This window comes from Myotis davidii, unplaced genomic scaffold, assembly GCF_000327345.1.
Source record: "Myotis davidii unplaced genomic scaffold, ASM32734v1 scaffold648, whole genome shotgun sequence".
Lineage (NCBI taxonomy): Eukaryota > Metazoa > Chordata > Mammalia > Chiroptera > Vespertilionidae > Myotis > Myotis davidii.
The window spans coordinates 1,194,679-1,205,477 of NW_006299603.1; positions in this window are offsets into that span (position 1 = coordinate 1,194,679).

Here is a 10,799-nt window from a genome sequence, read left to right on the forward strand (position 1 = left end):
CAGGTGCGATTCTGGTCGAGGGCATATACCTTGGTTGCAGGCACATCCCCAGTAGGAGGTGTGCCAGAGGCAGCTGATTGATGTTTCTCTCCCATCGATGTTTCTAACTCATTATCCCTCTCCCTTCCTCTCTGTAAAAAATCAATAAAATATATTTTTTTTTAAAGTGGAGAAACCCTTTAAAAAAATTAGTTATGAGACAAAAACTTTGATTTTTTTTTACAAACTTCTGGGGCTGGCCAGCAAACCCTGAGCGATGGATGAATGGATTACTCCGACACAACGTTTGCTGTGAAAGAGAGGCTAAGGGATGGCCTGGTTATAGCAACCAGGCAGCCCCGATTGTCGGCCTCGTTAGCCTTTTATTACAGTTTTTATCTTTAGATACATTCAGTAGGGTGCGTAATCTTGGGAGGACATGTGTTTACATTGTCCTCTAGGCAAGGGTATCCAGGGATTAAGCATACGGATTCCAGTAAGCACCTAGGGGTCTGCATGTGCACAGGCTTGTTTGGAAAGGTCAAGGAATAATTAGGGGCGCCGCTTTCGACACTCCCCTAAGTTGGAATCCGATAAACAGGGGAGATGGCCTTCCACACACTTCCCTTTTCTCAGAATGTCCTTCTTACAAACTTCCCAACCAAGTCTCGTGTGCTCTCCATCATCTCCGCCTTTTTTGTTTTGCTGAATGTAAAAGACAGAGGAAGGTGGTGAACTTTCTGCTTTGGAATATCAGAGTCTGTGAAGTGCGTTTACTGCTCCAGTTCTGATTTTACAGACTATAAGAGAAAAAAAGAGCAGTGGTTAGTTATCTGGAATGCATGGAGTGTGAGTAAGCTCCAATGATTGCTCAGCCTCTGCCGTCAGCTTCATCATTCGCCAGGTTATTCCAAGGGCCATCTGATTATGGGGAAGGCACAATGTTCAGGGCTGCGTAGTCCCCAGGCCAAAATTCTTCATTTCTGGAAGAGGATTGGTCCCGTGCCGTGCCTTGGATTGATAGGGTTTAATACAGTGAGCTGGAATCTACAGCTGCCCTGTGGGAGTAGAAACACAGGCATATCCTCCCTGCCCATGTTAATTCATTGGGTCGCACCCAGTGATTAGTGTCCACATCTCACAAGACTTGTGGTTTCTGAGATGGGCTATTGAGGTAAAGTGCTGTTCTACCGAGGATTGAAAAAGATCATTCAGATTTTAAAAATGCAGGGTAAAGAAGAATTATAGCTGGGTCCTGAGTCCTATATTCCCCCTTTTTTGTTTTACTAGCATACACTTCAGGGTAGCATGGGCACGTTCAACAACGGCCTGCCCTTGTGGATTGTAAGGGATTCTCATAGAATGCTGGATGGACCAAGTTTTGCAAAAGGCAGTGAAGCCATGGCTGCTATAAGCAGGCCCATTATCAGTTTATCTTGGTTAATATAGCTGCAATTGGAAACAGGTCTTATTGAATTCATGCAAAGAAATGTATTGCCACTTATTAAGAATTGCCAAATACTGGAGGAACAGGTAGGGAGAATATATAATTTATCAAATTGCTTTAAAAATGCTCCCTTATATCTGAAAAACAAAAAGTTTAAGGATCAGCAATACTTTCAAATGACATGGAATCTTGTCCTTTCTGCAAAACACAGTATTTCAGAATAACAATTAGAACTATAAATGAAAGCATAATATGGTTATTATTACTTGACAAAGTTTCCCATGTACCTTAAGCAGAAAATTTTCCTTCATGAGAGAGAAAACAAGCACTTGAGGCATTCCAGAGCCTATGGAGTGATCTAAAGCCAATTCTAGGTCAAGAAAAAGTTTCTTAAAATTCAAATCCTGGAAGGATTGTTAAATCTTATTTTACCAAAAGATCATATATCAAAGTGTTCAGCCGTGCAAACTACGGCTGGGTTTGAAATGAATAAAACTATTGAACAAAAAGACCGTACACTTTTATGTAATGATGTTTACTTTGAATTTATATTAGTTCACACAAACACTCCATCCATGCTTTTGTTCCTGCCTTCCGGTCCAGTTTAAGAACCCATTGTGGCCCTCGAGTCAAAAAGTTTGCCCACCCCTGTGTTAGACACAAACATAGGCTAGTAAACTTCAGTTCCCACAATTAAGAGATGGCTTTAAAAAAAAATACCTAGCCCTAACCAGTTTGGCTCAGTGGATAGAGCGTCGGCCTGCGGACTGAATGGTCCCAGGTTCAATTCCAGTTAAAGGCATGTACCTTGGTTGTGGGCACATCCCTAATAGGGAGTTTGCAGGAGGCAGCTGAATCGATGTTTCTAACTTTCTGTCCCTCTCCCTCTCCCTTCCTCTCTGTAAAAAAATAAATAAAATATTTTTGAAAATACCTGATTAATGTCCTATATAATAAAAGGCTATGCAAATTGTCCCCCAACCGGGAGTTTGACCGAGTTTGACCAGTGTTCAACCAGGGGGCGGGGCCGGCTGGTGAACTGCCAGCAGCCCCTCCCCCCACTAGCCAACCTCCCTCGGCCCCTTCCCCCGGCTGGCCCAGCCCAATTGTCCCCTATTGGGGTGCGCTGTCCAGACCCCACCTGTGCAGGAATTGTGCACCAGGCCTCTAGTAACATATAACTATTTTACTAGAAAAGGACTAACCAAAATAAGGTTTATTCTCTAACTTCATTTATCCTTGGATGTGATCAGCAAATGACACTAATTGGATTTCTGCTATCAGTCTCCCTGAGTATATTGATATAAGCTATTTACCATCTGGTTATACCTTCTGGTTAGGGAGGCAAAATGCAAATCATTTACTCTTAAGTGTCCTTGGCTTAGAGAAGATAGGATTTACTAGATGGTTCCAAATTGCTGATTAACCATCTCAGTTTCCCTATTCTACTTGTCCTGGCTTACTGGCCTGTGTCACTTACATAACTTCCTTTTGACATTTCTCTTCACAAACTTCCTACAACTTTCACAAATCTTTCTTCAGAAACCTTACAACTTTTAGAAATAACCAGCTTTAGAATTCACTTTCATTTTCCTTCAGAATGCATCTCCGTGCCTTAACCCTTAGAAACCTTAATTTTCAGGTGACATGTAAGTAATTAACATTCCTCAGATTAGCAATACATTCTCATTTTAAGAGATATTTCAAATAAAATAGAAGATAGTCATTAACAGATTCAAATCCATCCTCTAGATTTTCCAAACAAGGCAAAACTCAGATTAATATTTCAGTATCCTGTTATTTCAAAATACCTAGATATTTAATAATTTTTACTATTTAATTCTGAAAACTGCAAAATTTTAAGTTACCAAACACTTTGGAAAACTAAGTTTAGGCATATATAATTACCACTGAAAAAGCTTTATCATATACCCTTCATTTTAGTTATATATATTTTGCCTTAACAACCTTGAGATTTTAAAGCCAATTATTATTATCCAAGGCATTTTCTTGGCAAATTTTGTAACAGAGATAACACTGGCTTTCAGTAGCTTTAATGTTAAAGTACTATTTTTTTCTTTTTAAATTATAAAAATGGGAGTGGCCCCCACACTGCTATTTCTGCAGCCTGCTGGAGTTACACTTCTACAGGTCTAATCATCCTAGGAAGACTTGGAGGGTTTAGACCAGTGGTTCTCAACCTGTGGGTCGCGACCCCTTTGGGAGTCGAACAACCCTTTCATGGGTTGCCTAAGAACATCGGAAAACATGTATATAATTACATATTGTTTTTGTGATTAATCACTATGCTTTATGTTCAATTTGTAACAATGAAAATAACATCCTGCATATCAGATATTTACATTACGATTCATAACAGTAGCAAAATTACAGTTATGAAGTAGCAACGAAAATAATTTTATGGGTGGGGGTCACCACAACATGAGGAACTGTATTAAAGGGTCGCGGCATTAGGAAGGTTGAGAACCACTGGTTTAGACGATTTTATTTCCCATACTTTTTCTCTCTGGGTAGACTAATATGAAATCTCACATGTAAGAAGCTATCTTAAAAACAGAAACAGAAAAACTCCACAGTAAATAGAAGAGAATTCATAAAAGGGTGGACTGAGAGACATAGCCTTAGAGTCTTCAAACTAAGTCCCCCAAAGATAAGAAAGCAAGCAAAGAACATCAGTCAGTAACCGAGTCACATTATAGACGGACAAGAACTTTCACTAGCTTTGAGTTTCCAGTGGCTGATGACTTGAGAGGGAGAGCAGGTAGGATCCCCACGATTAAGAATTCTTGGCAGCGGCTGGGAAGTTCCTACAATCCCTGCTACAAGTAGCTGGGGCTCTTTGTATTGGGTTTGCAAGAGCCCAGGCAAGGCCCCGCTGTGAAGCAAGGCAGGGTGGTGCTAGTGCCAGGTCTTGGGCCTTTTATTGATAGGTTTGGGGCTCACTGATACCAGCTGCAGCTTATTTGAGATATTTTAGCAAAGTCTGAAGCCTAAGCCAGGACAGGCCATTCATATGGAAAAGCTGATTGCAAACAGTTTGGGTGGGGCTGCAAATGAATGGAGCAGGTTCTCAGGGAATCACCAGGGTAGAACTGTGTGAGCCAGACTGATGAAAATTTAGATATGGCTGCCAGTCAGCCCTGCAATGCGGGAGGTCCCAGCACAGGAATAATGACCACTAGGAGCACCCCAGTCTGGGAGAAAGTCACCCTCAAGTTGCTGCCCTGATGCCAGACAATCTAGTTCCTCCCCCTTACGTGTGGGACCCCAAAAGCTGCCTGGTACTGGAGCTCAGAGGGATCAAGTCCAATTAAGTTTGTGTGCTGGCCCTTTAAGACGAACACCTGGGTACCCAGCAGCCTCTGTGTCACTCAGTCGTAATCCCTGCTGTTTTTACAGCCCAAAGTTACGGGGTCTTCTTTTCCCAACTCTGGAACCCTGGGTTGGGGTTCTGGTGAGGGGCTGGGACTCCTTGCTTCTCACGTACAGCCTCCTCAGGGATGATCTCCCTCCCGATTAAAAAAACCGGCACATGTGGGTGTTGGACCAGCCCGTCTGTGCCTTTGCTCCTCCTACCAGTCTCAGTGTGCTTTCTTCTTCACTTCTGTAGTTGTAGGACTTCCATTCAGCCAGCTTTCAGGTGGTTCTGAATGAAGATTGTTCTGTAGTTTAGTTGTAATTTGGATGCGGTTGTGAGAGGTGGCAAATACCAATGTTTATGCCGCCATCTGGGTTCCTCCCCAAGGACTTCTTAGTAAAGGCAATGCAATTATACTAGAGTCATTTTAAAATCAATCAAAGAAAGATGTGATAGAATTATGTGATTCTCTGCTTAATTATAAAACAAGGAAAACATTGATATATGTGTATATCTATTGCTATATAGTACCTTTATTGTTTTATGGTTATGAATAAACTCTGTTAACCTAAACAAAAACAAGACAGTAGGCCCTGTGTCTCAGGGGAGGAGGGTACTGCTAATGAGCAGAAGGAAGATAGTTTAATATTCTCATGCAGATTATGGGCCAGGAGTCAGAAAACCTAAATGCAGTGACAATTTTGTCCTAAAGCAGTTGTCTGACTTTAGGCATGACACTTATTCTTCCCTGCTCAACTTCCTCATTTTTAAAAGGTATTAAGGGGAAAATTTTCTAAGAGACCAAACATTGTGAACTGAGTGGAAAGATTTTAGCTCCAAGCAGGTTACCCAGTCTAGCACAGTCTAGTCTCTGAGAGTTCTGGTTCAAGAGAAAAAAAAATAGAAGACCCACAAACCATCTCTTCCTTCTCGGGAAGCAGTCTCTGAGTGTTGCTGATTTGCCAGTGACATCAGGACCTTCCATTAAGGAGGCTCTGAGGTGCTCTGCTGTGCAATGGGGCAGCCATCTTGGGATTTTGCCTTCCGCTGCCTTTGCTATTTAAATAGCAGTTCCCCCCTTATCCACATTTGAGTTCCTGTGGTTTTGCTTTCCACGGTTTCAGTTACCCATGGTTAACTGTTGTCTGACAATATTAAGTGGAAAATTCCAGAAATAAACAATTTATAAGTTTTAGGTTGAAATTCAACCATTGACATCATCATGTTTTATGATCTATCACCCAAAGCAGATGATCCTTCTGATATAGCCTCAGAATGTAAGTAGTAGCCTAATGCCTACTTCATTCACCTCACTTCATTTATCATGGAGGCATTGTATTATCTCATATCACAAGAAGATGAGTACTGTACAGTAAGATACATAGAGAGACTACATTCCTGTAACTTTTATTAGTGTATTGGTATAATTGTTATATTTTATTATTAGTTATTAATCACTTATTGTGCCTAATTTATAAATTAAACATTACCATAGGTATGTTTTTGTGGGGGGGGGGGCATAGTATAGGGTTTGGCACTATCTGTGATTTCAGACATCCACTGGGGGTTTTGGAATGTTGGGACCTGCTGTATGTCATGTTTTGGGATCATGGCATCCAATTAGGTCTGCTTTGATACCTAACTGGTCAGGTCAAAGAAAATTTTTAAAGGACCAGACTCTTTAATATATTGTCATTTAGACCTCACAGCAGTTTCATATGGTAGATATTATGTCCAATTTTACATGTAAGGAAACTAAGACTGATATGTTAACTTGCCAAGGTTGACAGCTCATTGGTAGGACCAACATTCAAACCAAAGTCCAATACCAAAGCTCTTTATTTTTCAACTGTGACATTTAGCTTCTGTTGATGAGATCATATATGGGGGCGAACTTCATAAAAATTAGAAATTTTTGTAGAAACAAATTGCTGGTTAATATGTTCACTCAGACATTCTCTGTGGCAGAGGGGCATATATATCAGAATTACTTGGAACACCTTTTTAAAAAAATTGATTTCAGAGGAAGGGAGAAGGAGAGAAACATCAATGATGAGAGAGAATCATTGATTGGTTGCCTCCTGCAATCCCCTACTGGGAATTGAGCTCAAAACCCAGGCATGTGCCCTGACAGGGAATCCAACCGTGACCTTCTGGTTCATAGGTCAGTGCTCAACCACTGAGCCACCAGCTGGTCTTGGAACACTTTTTAACCATGCCTCTTTCCTCTTCCTCTCTCCCCTGACTTTTACCCCTTATCACTGCTAAAATGAACCACTGTTACCGATGGGAATATGTCATATCCCTTAGTTGTGTGGAGATAAGTTAAATTTTGCTCTCAGTTCTTCACTCTCTAGGTCATACTATAAACCCACACCCTTGCCATAGCTTCATAGCTGGCAGAATATACTTTCTCATCCCTTGATTTGGGGCTTGGATTTATGACTTCCTTTAACCAATTAATGTTAATGAGAGAGACAAGAGGATATATTGTATATATGGAACAAAAGTGTTTGAAATTCAGAGAGCAAAATCTTGGAAATATTTTAAAAATAAGAAATATAGACCCTGGCCCAGTGGCTTAGTTGGTGGGAGCCATATGCCAGAGTTGCAGGTTTGATCCTTGGTCATACCAGGAGTCAACCGGTGATGCATGGATGGATGGAACGACAGGTCATTCTCTCTCTCTCTCTCTCTCTCTCTCTCTCCATTTTCTGCCCTCTCTCCCTCTCCCTCCCTTCTTTCCTAAAAAAATCAATAATTATAAAAAAATTTAAATAAAAATAAGAAATATGTGTGAACTATACATATGAAATATAAATAATTTTCCTAAAAAGTAAAGAAAAAAGAAAAATAGATGCAGAATATAAAAGAAAATTAGAGGACCAGTTTAGGAGGTCCAACATCTGAATCATAGAAATTATAGGAAGAGAGAAAACAGGGAGGAAATAACTTTAAAAAGTACTTTGAGAACTGAAGGAAATGATTTGCCAGATTAAAAGGGCATGCTGTCCCTATCACTGGGGTAGAAAATAGACCCACACCAGTCATAAAAATATTCAACATTGGTTTTAAAGATCCTACAAGCTTCCAGGGTAGGGAGGGTACTTGGACATATCAAGAATCAGAACTTCTTTGGACTTCATAGCAGCAGCATAGGAAGCAAGAAGATGGTAGTACAATGCCTTAAAAATTCTGAAGGAAAATGATTACGAACCTAGAATTTTAGCCAAAGTACATATAAATGAGTATAGAATAAAGTAATTTTCTGAGATTAAAGGTTTTTAAAATTTTAACCGCTACCTACCCTTTCTCAAGAAGCTACTGCAAGAAGTACTCCACCAAAATAGAAAGAATCAATCAAGAAAGAGTAAGACGTGAGAGGCAAGAAGCAAGAGACTGACTCAGCATGAGATGACAGGCATTCTTTGAGGAATGGTGAAAGGTGACCACAGGATGACAGACAGCCCTGCACCAGAGGTGAGGCGCAACAGTGTCCCCCCAGAGATAGACTGTCACTGTCAAGTTCCCCACTTCCTTTGGGCCATCTTCTTAACCTGAAGACAGGACACCTAGGAGAACTTGGCCCAGATTCTCATGACACTCACAGAAGTTCTCAGTTTTCCCTGATAGCTGGAGGTAGGCCATGGTGGACTCGGGAGCAGGGAGTACAGGGCAGCCCACTCCCTCTGGCCCCCTTCTGCTGCATGTCCACCGCCTGGTCCACACCATAGTCTTGCCAGGTACCTGAAGACTCACTCGCCACGCATGATCTTACTCATTATTTCTCCAGAAAAGGCCTCGCCACTTCCCAGAGAAGTGGAAGTCAGACCACAACCCTAAGACTGGCCCACTCCCCTCCCCCTAGAGACTCTGTTTTGGGGGCACAGTGCTGACTTCTTGCACTTGACCTCCATCTTCAAGACAAGCAGTTTAGCCTGGCCAGTGTGGCTCAGTGGTTGAGTGTCGAACTATGAACCAGGAGGTCACCAGTTTGATTCCTGGTCAGGGTATGTCATCTATGTTTCTCTCTTTCTCTCTCTTCCATTCTCTCTAAAATCAATAAAAACATTGAAAATAAAAAGGCTAGACAGTTTATTATTTGGGGATAGAGTCCATGAAGATGGAGAATAAATAAAAAGCAATGAACACAAAATCAGGATATTAGTTATATCTGGTGGAGTGAAAAGAGGGGATGCAGAGAGTTTCTCAGAGTCGATGTGAATCGCCTGGAGATCTTGTGAAAATGCAGATTGTAAGGCAGAGGTGGGGGAGGCTGATATTCAGCATTTTTAAGTGTCATGCAAAGTGCTGAGTTCCCCAAAAGCCTCAGCGTAGTGTTTGAGGATTCCAAAGAAGTAACCTGGAGGACTGGCTGTAAAAGACATGGGTTTATTAGGACTTATGTGCACACCAGTGGTGGCTGACCAGTGACGTTTATCTCCGCGGCAGCTGCCATCGGTGAAGTTGAACCACTAAGTCCCATCTGGCCTACGATGGGCCACACCGAGGGCAGCCAGCTGGTGCTTTTGTTTTACTACCACCCAGACTTTCCCAGCACAAGGTTTTACAGAGCACAGAGGAAAACAGGGCATGCAGGGGAAAGGGGGCGGGGGACAGGTCCCTGCAGCTCGGGCCCCCTGTGTCCTCGCTATTTAAAATCCAGGCTCTCATCTAGAAGCAGATCCTCTTCTGGCCTTTCTTAGACCAAGTTGCTGGCCAGGTTCCCAAGGTCTCTCACATTCCGCTCACAGATGCCTTCACTGTTATTTCCACAGGGTGGGTAGGGGAGTTAGAGCAAGGGAAGGGGCCCATGTTCCCATTTACCACACATGAACCTTCCAGGTGATGCCAGTTCTGGTCCTGGGACCACAGTTTTGAGTACCAGGGCTCTAAAGTGCTGGTACTGTTGTTTCTTAACTTGAGCACTTGGTACACAGTGTTCATTTTATTATTACTCTTGGCTCTCTTATGTATGCACATATATGATACCTTTTGCAACAACAGAACATTTTATTGCGAAGGAAAAATATAAGGATGGGTTGCGCAGTAGCCTAGAGATATAAACATGTCAAGTCATAACCTTGCAAACTGTACTAGTCAGGGTTCTCCAAAGAAGCAGAACCGTTAGGAGATAGATGCACAGAGACTGATCAGTTTTAATGAATTAACTCACACCGTGATGGAGGCTGACAAGTCCTAAGAAGCTGAGACCCAAGAAGACCTGATGTTTCAGTCTGAGTCTCAAGGCAGGAAAGACCGGGGTTCCAGCTCTAGGCAATCAGGCAGGAGGGGTTTCCTCTTACCAGTCTTTTTTCTGTTCAGGCCCCAGGCCCACTCACATCAGGGAGGGCTATCCCTTTTACTCAGTCTATGGATTCTAATGTGAATTTCATCCATAAGCACCCTCAAACACACCCACAATAATGTTAGACCAAATATCTGGCCATCCCATGTCCCAGTCAAGTTGATGCACACAATCATTGCACATACCGTGGCCAGGAGCTTTCGCTTGATTCTTTTTATGTACTCTGGAGAGCCAGTTAAAGAATTGTAAACCTGTGCCTTAGGTAATCTTCACAATGGAGCAGAGGGCAAATTGGAGGGTGAACACAGATGGTAGAGGGGGTTGGCAGCAGAGGGGCCAGTCAAAATGCTATATTTTATTGGTGTCAGCAAGAAATGATTGGGAGGAGCCAGAAAGTGGCGATGTGGGAACCGAGAAGAAGGCCAGGTTCCAGAGATACTGAGACAGTAATATGAACAGGAGTACTTGGTGATTGATGGGGAGTGTGGGGAGGAGGAGGAGGAGGAGTTAGGGATGAGTCAGAGTTTCTGATGTTTTTTTAAAATATTTTTTTCTTAATTTCAGAGAGGAAGGGAGAGGGAGAGGGAGAGATAGAAACATCAGCGATGAGAGAAAATCATTGATCGGCTGCCTCCTGCACACCCTTTACTGGGGATTGAGCCCGCAACCCAGGCATATGCCCTTGA